Here is a 26,717-nt window from a genome sequence, read left to right on the forward strand (position 1 = left end):
GGGTAGGGCAACTAGCAGGCCGCGGACCGCAATGCCCTCAGATACATTTTTTGTAGGAACGCAGTTGGTTGAGGGTCTCAATTTACTGTTGCGAGTTAGAATAGTAGAACACACAAGGTGCAATTTCGAAATTTGGTTGTGCATCAGCAGTTTCTCCTGTTAAGTCAGTCACTGATAGTCAGTCAATTAGCCCATATCAACAAACCATTTTTAGATTGCTAAATTATTTTAGCGGACAGCTATCTAAACTTGTTTTCATGGTCGAATTACCTGCCGGTAACTCTTTGATTGATTTTGTTAGTCAGTCTCACTCAGATATCATATTAAAAACTGCAAACATTTGTCTCCACCCTTTGGCAAAACATGTAGAATTGCAGGAAATTAGCTGTAAAACAGCAACTTTTCCTCTCCAACCCATAGCAAAATGATTAGAATTGCATGAAATTAGCTATACAATTGCAAACTCTTTTCTCCGTCCCATGGCAAAATGTGTAGATTGCAGAAAACTTGCAGTAAAAATAAAACATTTTCTCAGTATCCGATTGCAAAATGTGTAGAATTGCAAAATGAACTCTAAATCTGTGGCCCCGATCCCCATCAAAGTTGCTCGTCTCTAGCCTTACTCATTAAAGCAATTGAGTAGTGGTTACTCAAACATCTCAAACATCAATTGAGTAGTGGTTACTCAAATTATATACAGTGTCTTCGGGAACTTTTCAGACCCTTTACTTTTTTCACATTTTGTTACGTTACATCTTTATTCTAAAATTGATCCTCATCAATCTACACACAATACCCCATAATGACTAAGCAAAAACAGGTTTTTAGACATTTTTGCTAATTTAGAAAAAATAAAACAGAAATATCACATTTACATAAGTATTCAGACCCTTTACTCAGTACTTTGTTGAAGCACCTTTGGCAGCGATTACAGCCTCAAGTCTTCTTGGGTATGACGCTACAAGGTTGGCACGCCTGTATTTGGGGACTTACTCCCATTCTTCTTTGCAGATCCTCTCAAGCTCTGCCAGGTTGGATGGGGAGCGTTGATACACAGCTATTTTCAGGTCTCTCCAGAGATTGGGTTCAAGTACTGGCTCTGGCTGGGCCACTCAAGGACATTGAGACTTGTCCCGAGGCCACTCCTGCTTGTCTTGGCTATGTGCTTTGGGTCGTTGTCCTGTTGGAAGGTGAACTTTTGCCCCAGTCTGAGGTCCTGAGCGCTCTGGAGCAGGTTTTCATCAAGGATCTCTCTATACTTTGCTCCATTCATCTTTTCCTCGATCCTGACTAGTCTCTCTGTCCCCGCCGATGAAAAACATCCCGACAGCATGATGCTGCCACCACCATGCTATACTGTAGGGATGGTGCCAGGTTTCCTCCAGACGTGACGCTTGGCATTCAGGCCAAAGAGTTCAATCTTGGTTTCATCAGACCAGAGAATCTTGTTTCTCATGGTCTGAGAGTCTTTAGGTGCCTTTTGGCAATATCCAAGCGGGCTGTCATGTGCCTTTTACTGTCACTCAACCATAAAGATCTGATTGGTGGAGTGTTGCAGAGATGGTTGTCCTTCTGGAAGGTTAGGAACTCTAGAGCTCTGTCAGAGTGACCATCGGGTTCTTGGTCACCTCGCTGACCAAGGCCCATGTCCCCCGGTTGTTCAGTTTGGCTGGGCGGCCAGCTCTAGGAAGAGTCTTGGTAGTTCCAAACTTCTTCCATTTAAGAATGATGGAGGCCACTGTGTTCTTCGGGACCTTCAATGCTGCAGACATTTTTTGGTACCCTTCATCAGATCTGTGACCGTGATACAATCCTCTCTCGAAGCTCTACGGTCAATTCCTTCAACCAGATTTTGGGTTTTTTGCTCTGATATGCACTGTCAACTGTGGGACCTTATATAGACAAGTGTGCCTTTCCAACTCATGTCCAATCAGTTGAATTTACCACAGGTGGACTCCAATCACGTTGTAGAAACACCTTAAGGATAATCAATGGAAACAGGATGCACCTGAGCTCAATTTCGAGTCTCATAGCAAAGGGTCTGAATACTTACGTAAATAAGGTATTTCAGTTTTTTATTTGTAATACATTTTCGAACATTTCTACAAACCTGTTTTCGATTTGTCATTATTATGGGATATTGTGTGTAGATTCCTGAGGATTTTTTGGTATTTAATCCATTTTAAATAAGGCTGTAAAGTCAAGGGGTCTGAATGCTTTCCAAAGGCACTGTAAGTGGTACTCACTCAGATGTCAATTAGATGTTCTTATCACTTAATGTTTTTGAGTACTGTAAACAAGTATTGGGTTATTGAGTAAATTTAACTGTATTTATCTGTGTTCTGCTAATCTAAAGTTGTTGAGCTTTTACAAGTTATGATTATTTCATATTTTTAAGTCAATCTAACATTTCTGAAATAAGTTGTACTTACTTGATTTCATTATGTTTTACATCTTTACTTAAAATAACAAAGTAGTAGTCAGACACATCCATGTTTGAGTAAAAACACTTGATTTATCTGTGTTGTGCTGATATAGAGTTATTATGTTTTTGGAAGTTATACTTCAATTTCTGAAACAGTATTAAGCAGTTTGTTGTGCTATGACGTCTAATTCATCATGATGAATTGGTATGAAAACCGTCAAACAAATTGACGTTCAATAATGGAACCACAAATTCCCACCATCATCAAAGTAATGTGCACCACTCATTATGACAGATGCTTACAGTTTACTGGAATGAGCATTATGCATGTTAAGGTGGGTTCAAATCATAAAACGAAATGACCACTGAAATCTACTCATCAGAACAATTTAAACGTGTCAACAATGAATAATGGTTTAAGTTGATTGCAAAATAGTTGGGAAGAGAATTTCGATGTAGCGATTCCATGACACATGGTTTATGAACAGATACACAAAACAACACTTAAACTAGTTTTTTCCATTTAAATTATTATACAAAATCGAGCTAATTGACACGAATCAACCGAGGCACCCAGGGCCCACAGCAGCCTTTTCAGTCTCCACGTTTCCAAGTAGTTGCCAGGCCACTTGATCGTCTACTCTGCTGTCATTGGCGATATGTAGTGTCTGTCATGCTGGGCCACTGGCATGGACTTTCCCTATCCGTATCCACTATCTGAAGTTCGCCGTTCTGCTTTACTCATTGGAGTTCCATGTTGCCATTCTCTACCCGTCTGCAATCTACTGAACGCCTCTCCTTTGCTCGGCTTTAACAGGAATGAATACCACGGCCGAAAAGAAGTGTCGGCCAAGAGACATTTTATAATTTTTAACATGTACATTGTCTTAGATATTTGATTAGAGAGACCATTCGGAATGAAATTGAAAACCGGCCGCATACATTTTTGTGTTTCATCGACACCGTGGAGCTCAAGGGGGATATGTGCCTGACTTATAGCCATTTTTTTTGCAGACAAAGAGAGCTACTGAGTGCTGGTTAAAAAAGACAAAAGGGTAAGTTGAGAATACTTATAACCACGACTAATTACAGAATACATGTTAGCTATTTAGCTAGTTTCTATCGCAAGATAACAGTATTGTCTAGATACGTCTGTCTGTAATTTCGTGTCAGATTTGTTCATGCTAGCTAGCTAGCTAGCTAGCAAGCAGACCAACTCGATGTTGAAGTTCATGTTAGCATCATGCCAGCTAGATAGCTAGCCACCGTTATTTGGGAAATACAGCGCTTTTGGGGGGCATCTGTCGGTGAAGTTTATTTTTGTATAGTAACGTTACCATTGACCTAGCAAGGTATATTATCACAACTCCCACCTGTCTAACACCAATTCGTATTAGACAGCTCCTTACAGGTCATGATGTAATGATAACTATTGTCAATGTCCAGTGGTGGTAGTAGTTGGCTAGCTACAGTAACTAGCTAGTTTAGTTAGCTAGCTAGCCAGTGCTCTGACCGAGAATAGGCCTTGATTTGGCACTACTACACCCTTTTAAATGGCTCTCTCTCGCATGCAATGCTAAAATATTCGTTTGGCTGCCTAAATATTAGCATGTCCAATACTAATCTCACAATGTAACTAATGAATATTGTCTTGAAAATATTCATCAGTAATGTTGGTAGTTAGTTAGCTAGGTTATAGCCTAGCTAGCTACGTTACCTCACCAATGCAATGAATGTTCCAAATTATAGTTACGTTATAGCTGATTTCGTTCTGTGCATGCACCATACTCTAATGCTATTATGAAATATTTCACTTCGTCCTTATATAAAAACAATGAATGGAGTCAATCCAAGAATACCAGCCTTGCTAATTGTTTCCTTATGTGTCCCAGGTATGCCTTCCACCATTGTCAATTAGCAACCTTAAACGTGATTTATTGTAGGGCTAGCCTATCCCAAGGCTATACTGGCATATTATTTAAGATAAGTCAACTTTATTGTTCATTACGTTTGCACAGAATGGGAATGTATTTGCCTCTCTGGCCTACAGTAAAACGATAGAACGGACATTAAACATTTACATGTCAGTTAATCAGTCTTATTTAGGATTGTCACTGCAGAGGGGCTAAAATATTTTATTAGTCCATTCTTCCTTGCCTTTTAGTCTCTGACCTGACAGCAGCATTGCGAAGGATGCCTGCAGTAGGTGGGTGGTGTTGTTGAGCACCTGGAGTTCTTTCCTGGCGATGTTCTGTGTGTACACTTATTGGAATTGTGGCTGTTTCCTGACGACTGTTGTACTGACCTGATTGACGACTTGTGCCAGTTTACGCCTCTTCCTGACTGAGAACACTCGTTCAGAAGTGAGAACACTCTCGATCAGTGATCTGTAAACCATAGTCAGTGTGTGTTTTGCTTTCTTTAACTTTTTAGCTGCCTTTTTTATTTATTTATTTCACCTTTATTTAACCAGGTAGGCTAGTTGAGAACAAGTTCTCATTTACAACTGAGTCGGAAGATTGTTTTCCTTGAGCTTGTTTGTGGTCAAAAGTAACAGTCAGTATCTGGTGTGGCCACCAGCTGCATTAAGTACTGCAGTGCATCTCCTCCTCATGGACTGCACCAGATTTGCCAGTTCTTGCTGTGAGATGTTACCCCACTCTTCCTCCAAGGCACTTGCAAGTTCCCGGACATTTCTGGGGGGAATGGCCCTAGCCCTCACCCTCCGATCTAACAGGTCCCAGATGTGCTCAATGGGATTGAGATCCGGGCTCTTTGCTGGCCATGGCAGAACACGGACATTCCTGTCTTGCAGGAAATCACGCACAGAACGAGCAGTATGGCTGGTGGAATTGTCATGCTGGAGGGTCATGTCATGATGAGCTTGCAGGAAGGGTACCACATGAGGGAGGAGGATGTCTTCCCTGTAACGCACAGCATTGAGATTGCCTGCAATGACAACAAGCTCAGTCCGATGATGCTGTGACACACTGCCCCAGACCATGACGGACCTTCCACCTCCAAATCGATCCCGCTCCAGAGTACAGGCCTTGGTGTAACGCTCATTGCTTTGACGATAAACGCGAATCTGACCATCACCTCTGGTGAGACACAATCGCGACTCGTCAGTGAAGAGCACTTTTTGCCAGTCCTGTCTGGTCCAGCGATGGTGAGTTTGTGCACATAGGTGACGTTGTTGCCGGGGATTTGTCTGGTGAGGACCTGCCTTACAACAGGCCTACAAGTCCTCAGTCCAGCCTCTCTCAGCCTATTGCGGACAGTCTGAGCACTGATGGAGGGATTGTGCATTCCTGGTGTAACTCGGGCAGTTGTTGTTGCCATCCTGTACCTGTCCTGCAGGTGTGATGTTCGGATGTACCGATCCTGTGCAGGTGCTGTTACATGTGGTCTGCCACTGCGAGGACAATCAGCTGTCCGTCCTGTCTCCCTGTAGCGCTGTCTTAGGCGTCTCACAGTACAAACATAGCAATTTATTGCCCCGGCCACATCTGCAGTCCTCATGCCTCCTTGCAGCATGCCTAAGTCATGTTCACACAGATGAGCAGGGACCATGAACATATTTCTTTTGGTGTTTTTCAGAGTCAGTAGAAAGGCCTCTTTAGTGTCCTAAGTTTTAATGACTGTGACCTTAATTGCCTACCGTATGTAAGCTTTCAGTGTCTTAACGACCGTTCCACAGGTGCATGTTCATTAATTGTTTATGGTTCATTGAACAAGCATGGGAAACAGTGTTTAAACCCTTTACAATGAAGATCCGCGAAGTTATTTGGATTTTTACAAATTATCTTTTGAAAGACAGGGTCCTGAAAAAGGGACCTTTTTTTGCTGAGTTTATATCTGAAGTAACACGATCCATCCATAATGGTCTTATATGGGCTGTTGGTGTGTATTATGTGAAATTGGGTTGCTCAGTGTCATTTGGCAAAGCAGGAATTTCAGATTGCTGCCGTTTTAGTTGTGTTAAGAGGGTGTTTGTTGTGTTGTCAGTTTGTCGTCGCCTCAATAGGTTGATCTCTGCAACCCCCTCTCCCTTTCATAGGCTAGGCCTACATCTTAGCTTTGCATTGAATACACTGAGATGCTGCACAGGTATGCTGCACAGAGAGGTTTGCATTTACAGTGCATTCAAAAGTATTCAGACACCTTGACTTTTTCCACATTTTGTTACGTTACAGCCATATTCTAAAATGGATTCAATAACTTTTCCCCCTCATCAATCTACACACAATACCCCATAATGACAGTGAAAACCGGTTTTTAGAATTTTTTGCAAATGTATTTAAAAAATTGAATTATTTTACTTATTTACATCCTTTGCAATGAGACTTAATTGACATCAGGTGCATCCTGCTTCCATTGATCATTCTTCTACAACTTGATTGGAGTCCACCTGTGGTAAATTCAATTGATTGGACATGATTTGGAAAGGCACACCTTTCTATGTAAGGTCCCACAGTTGACAGTGCATGTCAGCGCATAACCAAGCCTTGAGGTCGAATTGTCCGTAGAGCTCCGAGACAGGATTGTGTCGAGGCACAGAGTTGGGAAGGGTACCAAAACATTCCTGCTGCATTGAATGTCCAAGAACACAGTGGCCTCCATCATTCTTAAATGGAAAACATTTGGATCCACGAAGTTTCTTCCTAGAGCTGGCCGCCCGGCCAAACTGAGCAATCAGGGGAGAAGGGCCTTGGTCAGGGTGGTCACTCTGACAGAACTCCAGAGTTCCTCTGGAGATGGCAGAACCTTCCAGAAGGACAACCATCTCTGCAGCACTCCTCCAATCAGATCTTTATGGTAGAGTGGCCAGACGGAAGCCACACCTCAGTAAAAGGCACATGACAGCCTGCTTGGAGTTTGCCAAAAGGCAGCTAAAGATTCTCAGACCGTGATCAAGCAAGATTCTCTGCTCTGATGAAACCAAGATTGAACTCTTTGGCCTGAATGCCAAGCATCACTTCTGGAGAGAACCTGGTGCCATCCCTACGGTGAAGCATGTTGGTTGCAGCATCATGCTGTGGGGATGTTTTTCAGCGGCAGGGACTGGGAGACTAGTCAGGATCGAGGGGACAAATGGATGGAGCAAAGTACAGAGATCCTTGATGAAAACCTGCTCAGGACCTCAGATTGGGGAGAAGGTTCACCTTCCAACAGGAGAACGACCATAAGCACACAGCCAAGACAACACAGTAATGGCTTCGGGACAAGTCTCAATGTCCTTGAGTGGCCCAGCCAGAGGCAGGACTTTGAACCTGATTGAACATCTCTGGAGAGACTTGACAATAGTTGTGCACCGACGCTCCCCATCCAACCTGACAGAGCTTGTGAGGATCTGCAGAGAAGAATGGGTGAATCTCTCCAAACACAGGTGTGCCAAGTTTGTATCGTCATACCCAAGACGACTCGAAGCTGTAATCGCTGCCAAAGGTGCTTCAGCAAAGTACTGAGTAAATCAAATCAAATCAAATCAAATTTTATTAGTCACATACACATGGTTAGCAGATGTTAATGCGAGTGTAGCGAAATGCTTGTGCTTCTAGTTCCGACAATGCAGTAATACAAAAGTATCTAACCTAACAATTCCAAACTACTACCTAATACAACACACAAGTGATAAGGGATAAAGATGTACATAAAAGATATATGAATGAGTGGTGGTACAGAACGGCATGGCAAGATGCAGTAGATGGTATAGAGTACGGTATATACATATGAGATGAGTACTGTAGGGTATGTAACATAAAGTGGCATAGTTTAAAGTGGCTAGTGGTACATGTATTACATAAGATGGCAAGATGCAGTAGATGATATAGAGTACAGTTATACATATGAGATGGGTAATGTAGGGTATGTAAACATTATATTAAGTGGCATTGTTTAAAGTGGCTAGTGGTACATTTTTACATAATTTCCATCAATTCCATTTTTAGTGGCTGGAGTTGAGTCAGTATGTTGGCAGCTGCCGCTAAATGTTAGTGGTGGCTGTTTAAGTCTGATGGCTTGAGAGAAGACTGTTTTTCAGTCTCTCGGTCCCTGCTTTGATGCACCTGTACTGACTCGTGCTCTGGATGATAGCGGGGTGAACAGGCAGTGGCTTGGGTGGTTGTTGTCCTTGATGATCTTTATGGCCTTCCTGTGACATCGGGTGTGTAGGTGTCCTGGAGGGCAGGTAGTTTGCCCGGTGGTGCGTTCTGCAGACCTCACTACCCTCTGGAGAGCCTTACGGTTGTGGGCGGAGCAGTTGCGTACCAGGCGGTGATACAGCCCGACAGGATGCTCTCGATTGTGCATCTGTGAAGTTTGTGAGTGCTTTTGGTGACAAGCCGAATTTCTTCAGCCTCCTGAGGTTGAAGAGCGCTGCTGCGCCTTCTTCACAACGCTGTCTGTTGGGTGGACCAATTCAGTTTGTCCGTGATGTGTACACCGAGGAACTTAAAACTTTCCACCTTCTCCACTACTGACCCGTCGATGTGGATAGGGGGTGTCCCTCTGCTGTTTCCTGAAGTCCACAATCATCTCCTTTGTTTTTGTGACGTTGAGTGTGAGGTTATTTTCCTGACACCACACTCCGAGGGCCCTCACCTCCTCCCTGTAGGCCGTCTCGTCGTTGTTGGTAATCAAGCCTACCACTGTAGTGTCATCCGCAAACTTGATGATTGAGTTGGAGGCGTGCATGGCACGCAGTCGTGGGTGAACAGGGAGTACAGGAGAGGGCTCAGAACGCACCCTTGTGGGGCCCAGTGTTGAGGATCAGCGGGGTGGAGATGTTGTTACCTACCCTCACCACCTGGGGGCGGCCCGTCAGGAAGTCCAGGACCCATTGCACAGGGCGGGGTCGAGACCCAGGGTCTCGAGCTTGATGACGAGTTTGGAGGGTATTTGGTGTTAAATGCTGAGCTGTAATCGATGAACAGCATTCTCACATGGGTATTCCCTTTGTCCAGATGGGTTAGGGCAGTGTGCAGTGTGGTTGCGATTGCGTCGTCTGTGGACCTATTGGGTCGGTAAGCAAATTGGAGTGGGTAGGGTGTCCGGTAGGGTGGAGGTGATATGGTCCTTGACTAGTCTCTCAAAGCATTCATGAATGACGGAAGTGAGTGCTACGGGGCGGTAGTCGTTAGCTCAGTTACTTTAGCTTTCTTGGGAACAGGAACAATGGTGGCCCTCTTGAAGCATGTGGGAACAGCAGACTGGGATAAGGATTGATTGAATATGTCCGTAAACACACAGCCAGCTGGTCTGCGCATGCTCTGAGGACGCGGCTGGGAATGCCGTCTGGGCCTGCAGCCTTGCGAGGGTTATCACTTAAATGTTTTACTCACCTCGGTTGCAGTGAAGGAGAGCCCGCAGGTTTTGGTAGGGGCCGGTGTCAGTGGCACTGTATTGTCCTCAAAGCGGGCAAAAAGTTGTTTAGCCTGTCTGGGAGCAAGACATCCTGGTCCGCGACGGGCTTTGGTTTCTTTTGTTGTAATCCGTGATGACTGTAGATCCCTGCCACATACTCTTGTGTCTGAGCTGTTGAATTGCGACTCGATTTGTCTTGTACTGGGATCTTAGCCTGTTTGATTGCTTGCGGAAGAATAGCTTTTACTCTGTTTGTGTCATTCGCTCAGCTGCTTCCGGCATCCTGCCTGGTTAAGAGCAGTGTTCGCGTGTCATTCCCGGATAGCGCCGATCATTCTTCACGGCTTCTGGTTTGGGAATGTTTTAATCGTCGTGGCTGTGGTGTACGACATCGTCAATGCCTCTTCCTAATGAACTCGCTCACCGATGCACGCATATTCGTCAAAGTTGTTGGACTGCATGTGCGGAATATTGACATTCCGAACCGTGATCGAAGCACGTCTGGAAGCGTGGATTCAGATTGGTCGGACAGCGTTGAAAGACCTGAGCGCGGGAGTGCTGTGTGTTAGTCTGTTTGTTAGGCTGGATAACAAAATGGAGTCGTGGTCAGCTTTTCCGAAAGGGGGGCGGGGAGGGCTGTTTTTCGTCGGGGAAATAGTATAACAATGATCTAGGGTTTTCCCAGCCCTGGTAGCACAATCGAATGTTGTGATAGTTTTAGGGAGTTTTGTTTTTTAAGATTAGCCTTGTTAAAATCCCCAGCTACGATGAATGCAGCCTCAGGGTTGTGGTTTCCAGTTTACAAAGAGTGATAAAGTTCGTTCAGGGCCATCGATGTGTCTGCTTGGGGGGAATAACGGCTGTGATTATGATTGAAGAGAATTCCCTTGGTAGATAATGCGGTGCGCATTTGATTGTGAGGAGTTCTAGATCGGGTGAACAGGAATGACTTGAGTTTCCTGTGTGTTGTTATGATGATCACACCACGTCTCGTTAATCATAAGGCATACCCCCCGCCCCTCTTCTTACCAGAAGAGTGTTTGTTTCTGTCGGCGCGATGCATGAAGAGAACCAGCTGCTGCACCGACTCCGTTAGCGTTCTTTGAGTTAGCCATGTTTTCCGTGAAGCAGAGCACGTTGCAATCCCTGATGTTCTTCTGGAATGCACCCGTGCTCGGATTCATAACCTTATTGTCAAGAGACTGGACATTGGCGGTATATGCTAGGGAGTGGAGCGCGATGTGCCCGTCTCCGAAGCCTGACCACGAGACCGCGCTCGTTTGCCCTTTGCGGCGTCGCACAGGGTCGCCGCTGGGATCAGATCCATTGTATTGGGTGGGAAGCAAAACATGGATCCGTTTGGGAAGTCATATTCCTGGTAGTGAACGATGATGAGTTGACGTTAATCGTATATTCAGTAGTTCCTCCCGACTGTATGTAATGAAACCTAAGATTACCTGGGGTACCGATGTAAGAAATAACACATAAAAAAGCAAAATACTGCATATTTTCCAAGGAACGCGAAGCGAGGCGGCCATCTCTTTCCGGCGCCGGATGTTAAAAAATAAAAAATAAATTAAAAAATTAAAAAAATAATAAAAAATAAAAAAATAAAAAATATATATAAAAAATAAATGGTCTGAATACTTATGTCAATGTGATATTTCTTCTTCTTATTGATTTATTTTTCTTTTAAAAACCTGTTTTTTTTTGCTTTGTCATTGGGTATTGTGTGTAGATCGAGAGGAATAATTTAATCCATTTTAGAATAAGGCTGTAACAAAGTGGAGGGGTCTGAAGACTTTCCGAATGCACTGTAGGCCTACTACTTGTCTGCTAGTGATCTTTCTATACCAGTCTCACATCTGCATTATTATTTGGGTGCTGCGTTTGGAACGCTCACTGAAGTCTTTTTGATGCCTAATCAGAATGCAGCCATGCTAATGTGGACACAGGATGGACAGCCTAACCACAGTATCTTATAGGCTACCCTGTGTAGAAGCAGTAAGCAGATGTGGGCCTCACTACTCTTAGACCTGGAAAACTGTGGTTTTCATTACAGTGTTGTGGCAGTGCATTTAGCCTATGCTACATCCCATATCCTAGTGCCCACCACCGCCTTATCATTCTGAAACACTGAAACAACGTAGCCTTTAATTCTCAATCAAATGTAGGCTATGTGCCAGCCATTGCGTGCGGGCACTCGCCAAAATTCAGATTCCTCACTGGCCCAACATAACCACTGTTAAAGTTGCACAATCACAATATTTATTTCTGTGTAAAACAACACATGGTCTAGCTATTCTTGGGCACAATTTTAAAGCTGGTTTTGGAAAGTAAATCCTCCAATGCTTCTTGTCTTGTAAACAAACTTTTCCTTGTTTGTTTTCGTGGACGTGATTAGCCTTTGTCAGGATGAAGTCCGCCAACCCACATGGAAAAACATGGCCCCCTTTTAAGATGGTTTGATATTGCTTCATATTACCAACCAGTCCATCGGGAGGGAAATGTGTGAACAAACGAAAATAGCAAACAGCTTTATGCTAGTTCTCATGCACTTTTCTCCTATTAAGTGTGTTTGCTGAACACTGCATTGTCCAGTAGACTCGAGTTCTTTATTTCACCACCACCTTGTGTGTGTGTGTGAAGAAAAGCCTAATTCAGGAAACTGTTCCCAGTCAGTCTCTGTGTATGGAGTTGAACTATACGTGCAAGCAGAGTACTCTGCATAGATTAGCTCACACGAGCTACCCATGCGCGTACAGTACAGTATGTTCATAGTTAGTCTTGCTGTGAGTGGGATGAAGCTTGCCTTGGTTGGTTGACTGTTATAATGGAAGTAATCGAGGCCACCCCTAGTTTGAAATTATTGTGGGGGAATTTCTGTGCCTATCAGAACCTAGTGTATACGTGAATGACCTTGCTGTTTGAATTGGATTGGCCTAAATCCTTATATTAACTGTACACTTTATGGGATAGTGATTTTTTTCTTTTTCTTCCATGAGGCTCATGACAATCGTGATGGATAGGTTAATGCAATTGAAAATGCCTTCTAACCAGACCCGCACGGAATCTGCGCTTGCAGAATTCCGCTGAAAATCTGTGGAATTTCAAAGAGAATGCATACGATTCTAAATCTAAAAATAAGCTGCCAACTGATGCCAAAGTTAAATAACATGTACTTGTTGTATAATCTACACTTTGTCCTCTGTTTTCATTGATATATTTGAATCACTGAAAAGTGTAGCCAGAGGTGTAGCTCCTCCCCTGTGTGAGAGGTGCAGGGTGCATACAGCACGGTGAGTGAATGACAGCTGTCTGAGGAGAGAAGTATCTAAAAATGGCATCAAACAGCGGTGGAGCAGCTGAGGTCACTCCGACACAAGAAGAAGAGGGGCTAGTGGAACAGGTAAGCATTCTGATGCTTTAGCTAACTAGTAGGTTTGCTCTAGCTAGCTAATATCTGTTCTTGACAATTACGGTTTTGTCTATCTACATAGTGGCAAGTTACCTAGCTAACATTATCCTTGCACACTTCCCACCTTTGTCACATCAGCTCCATCACGTCATTTAGGCTTTCTAGCTAACTTAACATTTCCATAGCTATCTCCACCACAGCACTCTGGCTGTCAAAACAAGTGACAAGTTTAGGAATTACAAAAGCAAGTCACAAGACATATTTTGACTTTTTGTGACTGACTTTTTTTGTTTTGTTTACTATCATTGTTTGAAAATCTTCAAGCGAGAGTGTGCTTAGCTTCAAAGCTTGATACCTACTGTAGGCCTGCTATTGAACTCAACCTGAAATCTTAATTTACCAAATGTAACCGTTCTTTTTTTTTTCTTCAGTCCAAACAAGAACACGGACCCTGGCCTAATGTCTGGCAAAGACCCCCTCCACAACTGAGAGAAAGGAGTTCATCTTGGACTTCAAGAACATTCATCAAAGCAGACCATACAGTGCATTGGGAAATACTTATGTAAATAAGATATTTCTGTTTTTTATTTTTAGTAAATTTGCCCACTATTTACATCGGCCGCATGCTTCTCACCCGAAACAGTTTGTGGATATATTTACATTTTGTGACGTTTTGGAGATCCTTTAGGGTTTTGTCAGCGGTTCGGGCGTACACTTAAATTATTATATATTTTTTGTTAAGAGTTCTAGCCAAAGTTTGGAAGCCGAAGTCTACGCCCCTTCGTCGATGATTGGTCAACTGTAGGAGTGATGTGAGTTTCTGCTTCTTGTCGACCCGAAACTCGGTGTGGATTCAACATGGCGAACGACAACTTTGAGCATCGATTGACCGAGGAGCTACAAAAGTACCTACACCAGTACAATTCTAGCCATACATTATATAAAGACCAGCATGTAAATGCCAATTCATGGAGGGAGATTGACGCTGGGGTCTGTCCCGAACCCTTGTTCGATAAAGTGGGTTAGGGTTCAGGACAAGTTCGTCAAGGCAAAGAAAATAAACAAGGACCGCAGTAGAAATGTCGGTGGAAACTCCAGAAATTTTACTGCTTTCTTTTTCGGCATGGGAAGACTGAAAGCAGCATGGCATCTTCACCAAAGGATAGGGCATGTTGTATTTTCTATTGTAGCCATTGAAAAGAGCAGCCATGTTTTGCTAACAATAGCTAACCAGCTAGCTTAGGCTACTTGCAGCATACTCGTGCAGGGAAAGCAAGCAAGCCAACCAACCTAACTTAAGATCTTTACTACTTTTGAGCAAACAAAATTTTGTCATAAAGAAATTCATGAGCTTTGGTAGCAAGGTCCAGCTAGTTGAGTAGCTAGGCCAGGCTTTCTCTACTCAAATGTTTGCAACATTATATAGTCTATTGTAGTCTCGGTTAATGATATTTGATGTTCATTAATGTTTTGGATATGTGTACTAAATAGCCCTCTACTTTATTTTCAACACAAACACCATTGAATGAAAACAGCACCTGGTTTTGTTCTCTGCGCCCCATCACTGCATGTTCACCGGCCCCAAGCACTGCCTCTGACCCCAGTACTGACTGGTGATCGGCTCTTAACCCATTTCCTGCAATGAGTTGCAGTGCAGAATTAGAAACAATATCCATGCTGGACCTGCAAAGCTCTGTCCTGGGCCCACCTCCAAGACCTCCACTGGCTTGCTCCTCATCGATGCCACAGAGCAGCAGGAGTGTGAGAAGGGAGAAAAGAGCTGCAGTCCTTGACACATCACTCTCAAATGTTTGAAGGCATATTTCAAGATTTGGAGAACGTCATGCACCGAGCCACCAGCTTCTCCCAGAGGTAAATAAATCATTTCAGACTTTACTCTGATCCCCTTTCCTCTGTTCTGTTCTTTTTCCTCATCTCCGCACCACACACGACTCTCCAGACACTCCTAATTTCCCTTCTCTTCTCATCCTCTCCACAGGGTGCTGGCACCTATAGCCGATTTCATCGATGAACTCCTCCTGTCAAAACTCCGGGACGAATTTGATCACCAGCTGCATAAGTTCGTGCATGACTTCAAGAAGAGGAGATGGACCGAACGACTGGGAACACAGTGAAATTAACAACCTGTTCTGTTGTTCAGACATCTCCGGAGTCAGACACTAGACCCTGTTTCATTTTATTCCATTGACACTTTTGTTATTTACATGTCTGTTCATAAGACACTTTAAAAAAAATTGTACTATTGTTCCAATATATACATACATACTTTTGTATGTGAACACCCCTGCAAATTAGTAGATTCAGCTATTTGTCACACCCATTGCTGACAGGTGTATAAAATCAGGCACACAGCCTCCGTGGACAAACATTGGCAGTAGAATCTCCTTAATGAAGAGTTCAGCTACATTCAACTTGGCACTGTCATAGGATGTCACCTTTCCAACAAGTCAGTTCATCAAATTTCTACTCTACTAGAGTTGTACCGGTCAACTGGGCTCCCAAGTTTTGCAGCGGTCTAAGGCACTGCATCTCAGTGCTAGAGGCGTCACTACAGACCTTGGTTAGATTCCAGGCTGTATCACAACCGGCCATGATTGGGAGTCACATAGAGCGGCACACAATTGGCCCAACGTTGTTAGTTTGGCCGGTGTAGGCCGTCATTGTGAATAAGAATTTGTTCTTACCTGACTTGCCTAGTTAAATAAATAAACGATGTGCTGTTATTGTGAAGTGGAAACGTCTAGGAGCAGCAGCGGCTCAGCCGCAAAGTGGTAGGCCACACAAGCTCATAGAACGGCACCGCTGAAGCGCCGAGCGCGTAAAAATTGTCTGTCCTCGGTTGCAACACTCACCACCATATTCCAAACTGCCTCTGGAAGCAGTCGGCACAAGAACTGTTCATCGGGAACTTCATTTAAATGAGTTTCCATGGCTGAGCCCCCGCATGCACACAAGAGTAAGATCACCATGCACATTGGCTGGAGTGGTGTAAAGCTTGGCGCCATTGGACTCTGGAGAACTTGAAACGCGTTGTCTGGAGTGATGAATCGCGCTTCACCATCTGGCAGTCCTACAGACAAATCTGGGTTTGGCGAATGCCAGGAGAATGCTACCTGCCCCAATGCGTAGTGCCAACTATAAAGTTTGGTGGAGGAGGAATAATGGTCTGGGGTTGTTTTTCATGGTTCCGACTAGGCCTCTTAGTTCCAGTGAAGGGAATTCTTAACACTACAGCACACAATGACATTCGAGATGATTCTGTGATTCCAACTTTGTAGCAACAGTTTGGGGAAGGCCCTTTCCTGTTTCAGCATGACAATGCTCCCGTGCACAAAGCGAGGTCCATAAAGAAATGGTTTATCAAGAATGGTGTGGAAGAACTTGACACGCCTGCACAGAGCCCTGACCTCAACCCCATCGAACACCTTTGGGATGAATTGGAATGCCGACTGCGAGCCAGGCCTAATCGCCCAACCTCACTAATGCTCGTGGCTGAATGGAAGCAAGTCCCCGCAGCAATGTTCCAACATCTAGTGGAAAGCGTTCCAAGAAAAGTGGAGGCTGTTATAGCAGCAAAGGGGGACCACCTCCATATTAATGCCCATGATTTTGGAATTTGATTTTCAACGAGCAGGTGTCCACACGCTTTTGGTCATGTAGTGTATTTACATCGCTTATAAATATGTATCTACACTCTTGGCACTTTACATTTGACCCTTTTTTTCAGACACTGTTGTACTGTTTGTCAGAAATATTTGTAACACTTACAGTGGGGAGAACAAGTATTTGATACACTGCCGATTTTGCAGGTTTTCCTACTTACAAAGCATGTAGAGGTCTGTCATTTTTATCATAGGTACACTTCAACTGTGAGAGACGGAATCTAAAACAAAAATCCAGAAAATCACATTGTATGATTTTTAAGTAATTAATTTGCATTTTATTGCATGACATAAGTATTTGATCACCTACCAACCAGTAAGAATTCCGGCTCTCACAGACCTGTTAGTTTTTCTTTAAGAAGCCCTCCTGTTCTCCACTCATTACCGTATTAACTGCACCTGTTTGAACTCGTTACCTGTATAAAAGACACCTGTCCACACACTCAATCAAACAGACTCCAACCTCTCCACAATGGCAAGACCAGAGAGCTGTGTAGGACATCAGGGATAAATTGTAGACCTGTACAAGGCTGGATGGGCTACAGGACAATAGCCAAGCAGCTTGGTGAGAAGGCAACAACTTTTGCACAATTATTAGAAAATGGAAGAAGTTCAAGATGACGGTCAATCACCCTCGGTCTTGGGCTCCATGCAAGATCTCACCTCGTGGGGCATCAATGATCATGAGGAATGTGAGGGATCAGCCCAGAACTACACGGCAGGACCTGGTCAATGACCTGAAGAGAGCTGGACCACAGTCTCAAAGAAAACCATTAGTAACACACTACGCCGTCATGGATTAAAATCCTGCAGCGCACGCAAGGTCCCCTGCTCAAGCCAGCGCAGTCAGTCGTACGTGACGTCTGAAGTTGCCAATGACCATCTGGATGATCAGAGGAGGAATGGGAGAAGGTCATTGGGTCTGATGAGACAAAAATAGAGCTTTTTGCTCTAAACTCCACTCGCCGTGTTTGGAGGAATAGAAGGATGAGTACAACCCCAAGAACACCATCCCAACCGTGAAGCATGGAGGTGGAAACATCATTCTTTGGGGATGCTTTTCTGCAAAGGGGACAGGACGACTGCACCGTATTGAGGGAGGATGGATGGGGCCATGTATCGCGAGATCTTGACCAACAACCTCCTTCCCTCAGTAAGAGCATTGAAGATGGGTCGTGCGGGTTCCAGCATGACAACGACCCGAAACACACAGCCAGGCAAACTAAGGAGTGGCTCCGTAAGAAGCATCTCAAGGTCCTGGAGTGGCCTAGCCAGTCTCCAGACCTGAACCCAATAGAAAATCTTTGGAGGGAGCCGAAAGTCCGTATTGCCCAGCGACAGCCCCGAAACTTGAAGGATCTGGAGAAGGTCTGTATGGAGGAGTGGGCCAAAATCCCTGCTGCAGTGTGTGCAAACCTGGTCAAGAACTACAGGAAACGTATGATCTCTGTAATTGCAAACTAAGGTTTCTGTACCAAATATTCAGTTCTGCTTTTCTGATGTATCAAATACTTATGTCATGCAATAAAATGCAAATTAATTACTTAAAAATCATACAATGTGATTTTCCGGATTTTTGTTTTAGATTCCTTCTCTCACAGTTGAAGTGTACCTATGATAAAAATTACAGAACTCTACATGCTTTGTAAGTAGGAAAACCTGCAAAATTGTCAGTGTATCAAATACTTGTTCTCCCCACTGTATATTTTATTACATATACTTGTTTACATGTCTGTTCTCAGCAAACAATTTTGTATTGCGTTTTACTTTCAGACGCAAGAATAAAGGTTTATCCGTGTGCTGAAAAAGCTCTGTTGGCATTTCTTCTCAATTCAAGGTGTTTCAATGCATTCTATTTGAAGCTGACAAACTACAGAAGAGCTCTGTGCCACAGAGTTTCTTCTACTTGTGGTGTAGTTCAATCTAATCTAAATTACTGCACGCTGAGAAGTCCCAGAATTAGGTTTTATTTTTATCAAGGTTAAAACTACTGGTTCACAGTGCACACAAAGAACTGAGTATTTGTGTCCTAGAATCCTTATCCTTGAAGCCGAATGCATGCTCTGACTCTCGGACAATGAGAGTAGTGTTAGTTCCAGGTACGCCCAGGTTTATTGAGATGGACACCTGTGAATGAGAGGTAACGGGTGTCAGATATATACTGTACAAAAATATAAACGCCACTTGTGAGAATTTCTACGATTTTACTGAGTTACAGTTCATGTAAGGAAATCAGTCAATGGAAATCAATTCACGAGGCCCTAATCTATGGATTACATGTCTGCAGGGGTGCTTCTATGAGTGGGCCTTGGATGGAATAGGCCCACCCACTGGGGAGCCAGGCCCAGCCAATCAGAATGAGTTTTCCCCCACAAAAGGGCTGTATTATAGACAGAAATACTCATCAGCATGAGATTTTTTTTAGTTGTGCAGTGGCAAAAATATATACTGTATATATTTGCGCCCATCTAAGTGAACTAATCCATTGCAGAAGCAAAGACTAAAAGCCAAATCGAGCTCTGTACCGCATCGCCATGCGCCTCCCAAATGTAACAATACGGAGGGCTCTAGAGCTCCGCATTGACATGTTTGGTGAGGGCACGTCGGGACGGTACTTCCTGTATAAACACAAACTCACTTTCTTGACAACTTCCTTCACAACAGCTCTGTACTGTGCTCCACAAAGCGCAAGAAGTATGAATGCCCTGACTTCTGCAGAGGCCGTATCTCCGTAAATGCTGCATGGCCAATGCAGACGTCGGAATGACCGTGCAGTGCCCAGATGCAAAATGCACTTCTTTCTCCAGAATGTTCTCTCTCCCGCCAGTTTGTGCACATTGTTTCATAACTTTATTGTGTGCGTTTGATTGTTAGTGTATATCAATTCCCCATTACATACAGTGCCTTCGGAAAGTATCTAGACCCCTTGACTTTTTCCGCATTTTGTTAGGTTACAGCCTTATTCTTATTTTTTTTAAATATATAAATAAAAAATCTTATCAATCTACACACAATACCCAATAATGACAATGCAAAAACAGGTATTAAAAATGTTTGCCAAAAGAAAGTATTAAGACCTTTTACTCAGTACTTTGTTGAAGCACCTTTGACAGTGATTACAGCCTCGAGTCTTCTTGGTTATGAAGCTACAAGCTTGGCACACCTGTATTTTGGGAGATTCACCCATTCTTCTCTGCAGATCCTCTCAAGCTCTGTCAGGTTGGATGGGGAGTGTTGATGCACAGGGCTTTTCAAGTCTCTCCAGAGATGTTTGATCGGGTTCAAGTTCGGGCTCTGGCTGGGCCACTCAAGGACATTGAGACTTGTCCCGAAGTCACTCCTGCGTTGTTTTGGCTGTGTGCTTAGGGTTGTTGTCTTGTTGGTAGGTGAACCTTCACCCAGTCTGAGGTCCTGAGCACTCGGGAGCAACTTTTCATTAAGGATCTCTCTGTACTTTGCTCCGTTCATTTTTGCTTTGATCCTGAGTAGTTTCCCAGTCCCTGCTGCTGTAAAACGTCCCCACAGCATGATGCTGCCACCACCATGCTTCACCCTATGGATGTTGCCAGGTTTCCTCCAGACGTGACGCTTGGCATTCAGGCCAAAGAGTTTTAATCTTGGTTTCCTCATTGTCTGAGGAGTCTTTATGTACCTTTTGGTAAACTCCAAGCGGGCTGTCGTGAGCATTTTACTGAGGAGTGGCTTCCGTCTGGCCACTACCATAAAGGCCTGATTGGTGGAGTGCTGCAGAGATGGTTGTCCTTCTGGAAGGTTATCCCATCTCCACAGAGGAGCTCTGACAGAGCGACCATCGGGTTCTTTTCTCCCTCGATTGCTCAGTTTGGCCGGGCGGCCAGCTGTAGGAAGGGTCTTGGTGGTTCCATTCCATTTAAGAATGATTGAAGCATGGAAGCAACTTTGTTCTTGGGGACCTTCAATGCTGCAGAAATGTTTTGGTACCCTTACCCAGACAATCCTGTCTCAGAGCTCTACGGACAATTCTTTCCACCTCATGGCTTAGTTTTTGCTCTGACATGCACTGTCAACTGTAGAACCTTATATAAACAGGTGTGTGCCTTTCCAAATCATGTCCAATCAATTGAATTTACCACAGGTGGACTACAATGAAGTTGTAGAAACTTTTCAAAGATGATCAATGGAAACAGAATGCACCTGAACTCCATTTCCAGTCTCATAGAAAAGGGTCTGAATACTTAATTTAAAATTTTTTTTTATATACATTTCAAGAAATTTGGTTTTCACTTTGTCATTATGGGTATTGTGTGTAGATTGCCTGTTAATGTTTTTATTTAGTCCGTTTTAGATTAAGACTAATAAAACGTGGAAAAGGTCAAGGGGTCTGAATACTTTCCGAAGGCACTGTTTATATCACCAGTAGAACATTTTACTGTTAATTCCTTTAATTTCTGATCTATGTTTTTTTGGTTACGGTAATTTCTGTTAATGAATTCAATGTTATTTATTTTATTTTACTGTTTTCATTGTCGGACTGGACATTGTTTGCATGGCACACAATCTATGCAACACTTGTGAGAAACAAGTTTTGGTTAATTTCATTCTATTTAGTTCTGTCAATTCAATTTAGTCATTGTGTTTTGTTTGGAGTGCTCCTGTCAATGTTGAGTAAGGCCGCACACCTGATTACACTTAGAAGTAGGTCTATAGACTACCTGGCCTGCGCGCAAATGAAGGCATATAAATTTGCCCCTTTGGGGATCTGATAGTATTTCTGATTGGCTTAACGCAACACCACTAATGAGCTGTGCAGCTTTTCAAAGTAATGTTTTCTTCACCTCAAACAGTAAGCAAACAAAGTCTGTTTTTACATCAATTGAGTGACTATAGTTCCTCAGTGTATTTAAAAAATCTTTCCAGCTCTCTCCCTTTCGATAACCACTCAATGTGAAAGGAAAAAATGTAATGCTCGGATCCAGTGGAAACGTCATAAAATAGGCCTACCTGATTACTTCTTACCAGTACTTGACTTGGATTGAAATAGGTTTCGGGGCTCATTTTAGGTACTGGTACTGTTTATTTAGTTGCAATAGCTCCACAATGCTTTTGAGCTAGTATTCTATAGGAGGAACAGGAGCTCAAGCACTAGAAAATTTGATGTGTCGGTACTCGGGTCCAGTGAGCTCCTGCCCAAGTCAAGCACTGCTTCTTATCCCTTGCACAAATAGCCTGTGTCTGTCCAGAGCTCACTGGGGCGGGAAGCTCTTGAGGAACCAGAATATTTTATACAATGTTGCAAGTTCGCTAGCTCAAGCTTCTGACCAAAGTTAATAGTTGATACAATGTTTCAAGTTTGTTGCAGACATGCCATGTGTAGTCAGTGATTTATTGGATATTTATTTTTATCAGGATATGTTCTACCTACAGGCTGCAATGTTTTTATTTGTAGGCTTTATGTAGGGTATTTTTACATAGTTGCAATGGCAATAGAAGTTACTTCTTGGGTTTGTATGATCTTCATTTAGATTTGGATAGCATTTTGATTAACCATATGACAAAGATTGAGATATGAAGACATTATTATAAATGTTCCAACATCTAGTGGAAAGCCTTCCCATAAGAGTGAAGGCTGTTACAGCAGTAAAGGGGAGACCAACTCCATTTTAATGCCCATGATTTTGGAATGAGATGTTCGACAAGCAGGGAGCATGCAGGGAGCATGTGAGCACACTCGTTCGGTTAGGCTAGCCGACAGCCGAACTGAAGCACTTTAGCCTACCATGAGCAACCTTATGAGTTATGCTAAGTTTAGATCAGGGGTTCCCAAACTTTTTCGCTTCGTGACCCACCAGTTTTGAGGTGTCTTGAGTCGTGACCAGCATAAGGGTTGAGCGGTGAAAAAACATACAGACCAAAGAATAAGTAAAAAAAATATCTTGACAGCGGAGAGAAATTTTTCATTTTCAAAGCTAATCTCCTGCAATTCCACACATCCTACCAAGGAGCTGAAATAAAAATGGTGGCGTTTTTAAACTAATTTCCTGCCATTCTACGCATTTTGATATGGCTAATGCCTTGTTCTTATGGTCAATTCTTATAACAATCAATGGGGGCCTGATTTTCTAGCTTTTATTTTGTTGATTTAAAATTCTGAAATATTATTGGCTATTATTGAAAAATGTATAGGTCTGTTATCTTTTCTACATGCATTCAATTTGGTTTGTTTACGTCTTTTGACAATGTCGTCCCGCGACCCACAGTTTGGGAAGCACTGGCTTAGATGGTACGAGTTAGACAGCAAACCGGATGTCATTGTTTACAATGAGCACACGACGGTAAATGCTGTTGAGGCTGGCGGTGAATGCTGTCAACCGCCACGGTAGACGGGACTTGCCGCCTGAGTTAAAATATTTCAACTTTTGCCGTCTGCCGTAGCTTTGAAGTTCAACCGCATTTCGATTTGCACTGTTTGTTTACTGAAATCACCATAGCAACACACACCGTCGTGCTTTTGTCGTTACCGTTGCCATCTTTCTTTCTTTCTTGGCCCGCTATGCCAGCTGGTATGACGGTGTTTGCGTCCCTCGTCTAAATGCAGAATTAGGCCTATGCTCATTACACAATGTCCACTGTTAGCTCTCTCCCCACTCGGATGTGGGTGTGTTGAATGTTTTTGTTTTGTCGAATGCAACAATTATTTTGGCATTAAGAGGGATATAGCGATCAACGTCATAATGTATTAAGGATACCGGTATTTGTGCCCACCACTTCTGTCACGTGCATATATCACGAGAGTGATGTTCGCTGCATCTTCTACCAAACGTGACATATTAGTCATGTCTCGTGCCTCTGTCTTTAGAATACGTGACGTATGCAGTCATTTTGTCATGCCCACGCGACTTGGGTGCATGATGTGTTCCATCTTGGTCCGTTGGTTATTGTAAAAGAGAATGTGTTCTCAATGACTAGCCTGGTTAAATAAAGGTACAATTTTAAAGAAAGTCCTTGGTAAAAAAAAAAAAAAAGATGTTATTAAGAGAATTCCTCTGATTCTAGCTCAGTCTGAATGTCATGAGTTGTGTTAGTCAGTCATTGGCTGCTCTAGGCCAGGGGAGGATAGGCCTTGGTTAATCATTGTAATCAGTCGTGTGCTGAGTCTGGCTCTGATTCGTCGGGCATCTTAATATTCATTATCTCCAGCACAATACAGGTGGCTACATACACTGAGTGTACAAAACATTAGGAATACCTTCCTAATATTGAGTTGCACCCCCTTTTTCCATCAGAACAGCGTCAGTTCATCGACCAATGGACTCTACAAGGTGTCAAGCTTTCCACAGGGATGCTGGCCCACGTTGACTCTAATGCTTCCCACAGTTGTGTCAAGTTGGCTGGATGTCCTTTGGGTGGTGGACCATTCTTGATACACACAGGGAAACTGTTGAGCGTGAAAAACACAGCAGCGTTGCAGTTCTTGACACACTCAAATTGGTGCATCTGGCACCTACTACCATACCCCGTTCAAAGGCACCTAAATATTTTGTCTTGCCCTTACACCCTCTGAATGGCGCACACACACAATCGATGTCTCAACCTGTCTCCCCTTCATCTACACTTATTTGAAGTGGATTTAACAGGTGACATCAAGGGATTATAGAAAGAGCAAGTGTTCCTAATGTTTTGTTTTTAAGGTTTAAAAGATAAGGTCCTAAAAAATGTATTCTGTGACATCACAAGGTAGGATTAAAAGTAAGTTGCCCTTTAACTCAGTTGCAGCTGACCGTGCAAAATCCCTGTATGTCTATTGAAACAGGTTCCACTCTGCCTGTGTATTTCACTGTTGTAGCCAGCAAGGCCTAGTTATTGATGCTAGTACAGACTGTAGAGCCTGCTCTGCTTGGCTCATCTAACTGGGCCAACTATGTTATGTAACTGGGGCAACTATGTTATCTCTGCCAATGCAGGAGGGAGCCAGGGAGTACAACATGGCAGTTTGGAGAGCAAATGAGATCTCCCACTACTAGAGGTTTGAAGTCAATTAATGGGTTCAGTTGGAAGGAAATGCAGTGTTAAACAGATCCATTACCTTTGGTAAGGAGGGGAGAGAGCTGCCTGCCACAAGTTGAGGCTATTAGCCTAAACACGATCTTGGAGAAGCAAGCTATTTTGAAGGCAGTTTGGGGTCACTGCTCTCAAGAACCTAGTATAACACACACACACACAAACCAATTAATCAGTGTGCATATGTGGGCTGGCTTTCTGTCTGCTGTCTACACTGTTGTGACAGGGAAAGTTCTTGGTCAGGTCCAGACTGGCTCTGTAATACAGTACATACCAGCAGATCAGCTTGGAGAAGGCAGATCCCTGGGTTCATTTATAGCCATGGCCTTGTCTCTGTATGTTTGCCTGGCAACTCCTCACTCACCGTAACACTCCAACTACCCCCCCCCCCTCAATCACTCGCTCACTCGCTCTCACTCACACAAGAATCACCCAATTTCCCCCCCACGCCCGGCTTTTGTCTAGAGCAGTGGTTCCCAAACTTTTTATATTCCCGTACCCCTTCAAACATTCAACCTCCAGCTGTGTACCCCCTCTAGCATCAGGGTCAGCGCACTCAAATGTTGTTTTTTACCATCATTGTAAGCCTGCCACACACACACAATACAATACATTTATTAAACATAAGAATGAGTATGAGTTTTTGTCACAACCCGGCTCCTGGGAAGTGACAGAGCTCTTATAGGACCAGGGCACAAATAATAATAATATAATAATCAATAATTTTGCTCATTATTTAACCATCTTATATATAAAACCTTATTTGTTCATTGAAAATTGTGAATAACTCATCACAGGTAAATGAGAAGGGTGTGCTTGAAAGGATGCACACAACTCTGCAATTTTGGGTTGTATTGGAGAGAGTCTTAAATCATTTTCCACACACAGTGTGTGCCTGTATTTAGTTTTCATGCTAGTGAGGGCTGAGAATCCACTCTCACATAGGTACGTGGTTGCAAAGGGCATCAGTGTCTTAACAGTGCGATTTGCCAAGGCAGGATACTCTGAGGGCAGCCCAATCCAGAAATCTGGCAGTGGCTTCTGATTAAATTCAATTTTCACAGAACCGCTTGTTGCAATTTCGATGAAGCTCTCTTGTTCAGATATCGGTTAGTGGACTGGAGGCAAGGCATTGAAGGGATAATGAATCCAGTTGTTTGTGTCATCCGGTTCGGGAAAGTATCTGGGTATTGCACACCCAACTCACACGGGTGTTTCGCTATATCACATTTGACATTGTCCGTAAGGTTGAGTTCATTTGCACACACAAAATCATACAATGATGGAAAGACCTGTGTTGTCCTTGTTAATGCAGACAGAGAAGAGCTCCAACTTCTTAATCATATCCTCAATTTTGTCCCGCACATTGAATATAGTTGAGGAGAGTCCCTGTAATCCTAGATTCAGATCATTCAGGAGAGAAAAAACATCACCCAGATAGGCCAGTCGTGTGAGAAACTCATCATGCAAGCTGTCAGACAAGGGAAATTTATGGTTAGTAAAGAAAACTTTAAGCTCTCAATTTTAATACAACGTGTCAATACTTTGCCCCTTGATAACCAGCCCACTTCTGTATGTTATAAAAGCGTTACATATCATTGCATAGTCAAGAAAATACACGAGAGTTCAGGGGCTTTGCTTTAACAAAGTTAACCATTTTCACTTTAGTGTCCAAAACGTCTTTCAAGCTGTCAGGCATTCCTTTGGCAGCAAGAGCCTCCCGGTGGATGCTGCAGTGTACCCAAGTGGCGTCGGGAGCAACTGCTTGCACGTGTTACCACTCCACTAT

At 43.4% G+C, this 26,717-nt stretch overlaps 1 protein-coding gene and 1 long non-coding RNA gene across 2 annotated transcripts in view; both read left to right on the top strand.

Annotated features, from left to right (window-relative positions):
• The first annotated feature begins 3,063 nt into the window (after positions 1-3,063).
• Positions 3,064-26,717, top strand: part of LOC112080760 (suppressor of cytokine signaling 5-like) — a 30,545-nt gene continuing 6,891 nt past the window's right edge. The window contains exon 1 of the mRNA XM_024146665.2: positions 3,064-3,480. The gene's annotated coding sequence lies outside the window, so the exon portion shown is untranslated. The remainder of the gene's footprint in view (positions 3,481-26,717) is intronic.
• LOC139027471 (uncharacterized) lies at positions 13,418-17,121 on the top strand. Its single transcript, XR_011479560.1, has 3 exons — positions 13,418-13,770; positions 13,951-15,080; positions 15,208-17,121. It is a non-coding gene; the product is annotated as an uncharacterized lncRNA (long non-coding RNA).

Source organism: Salvelinus sp. IW2-2015, unplaced genomic scaffold, assembly GCF_002910315.2.
Source record: "Salvelinus sp. IW2-2015 unplaced genomic scaffold, ASM291031v2 Un_scaffold16475, whole genome shotgun sequence".
Taxonomy (NCBI): Eukaryota; Metazoa; Chordata; class Actinopteri; order Salmoniformes; family Salmonidae; genus Salvelinus; species Salvelinus sp. IW2-2015.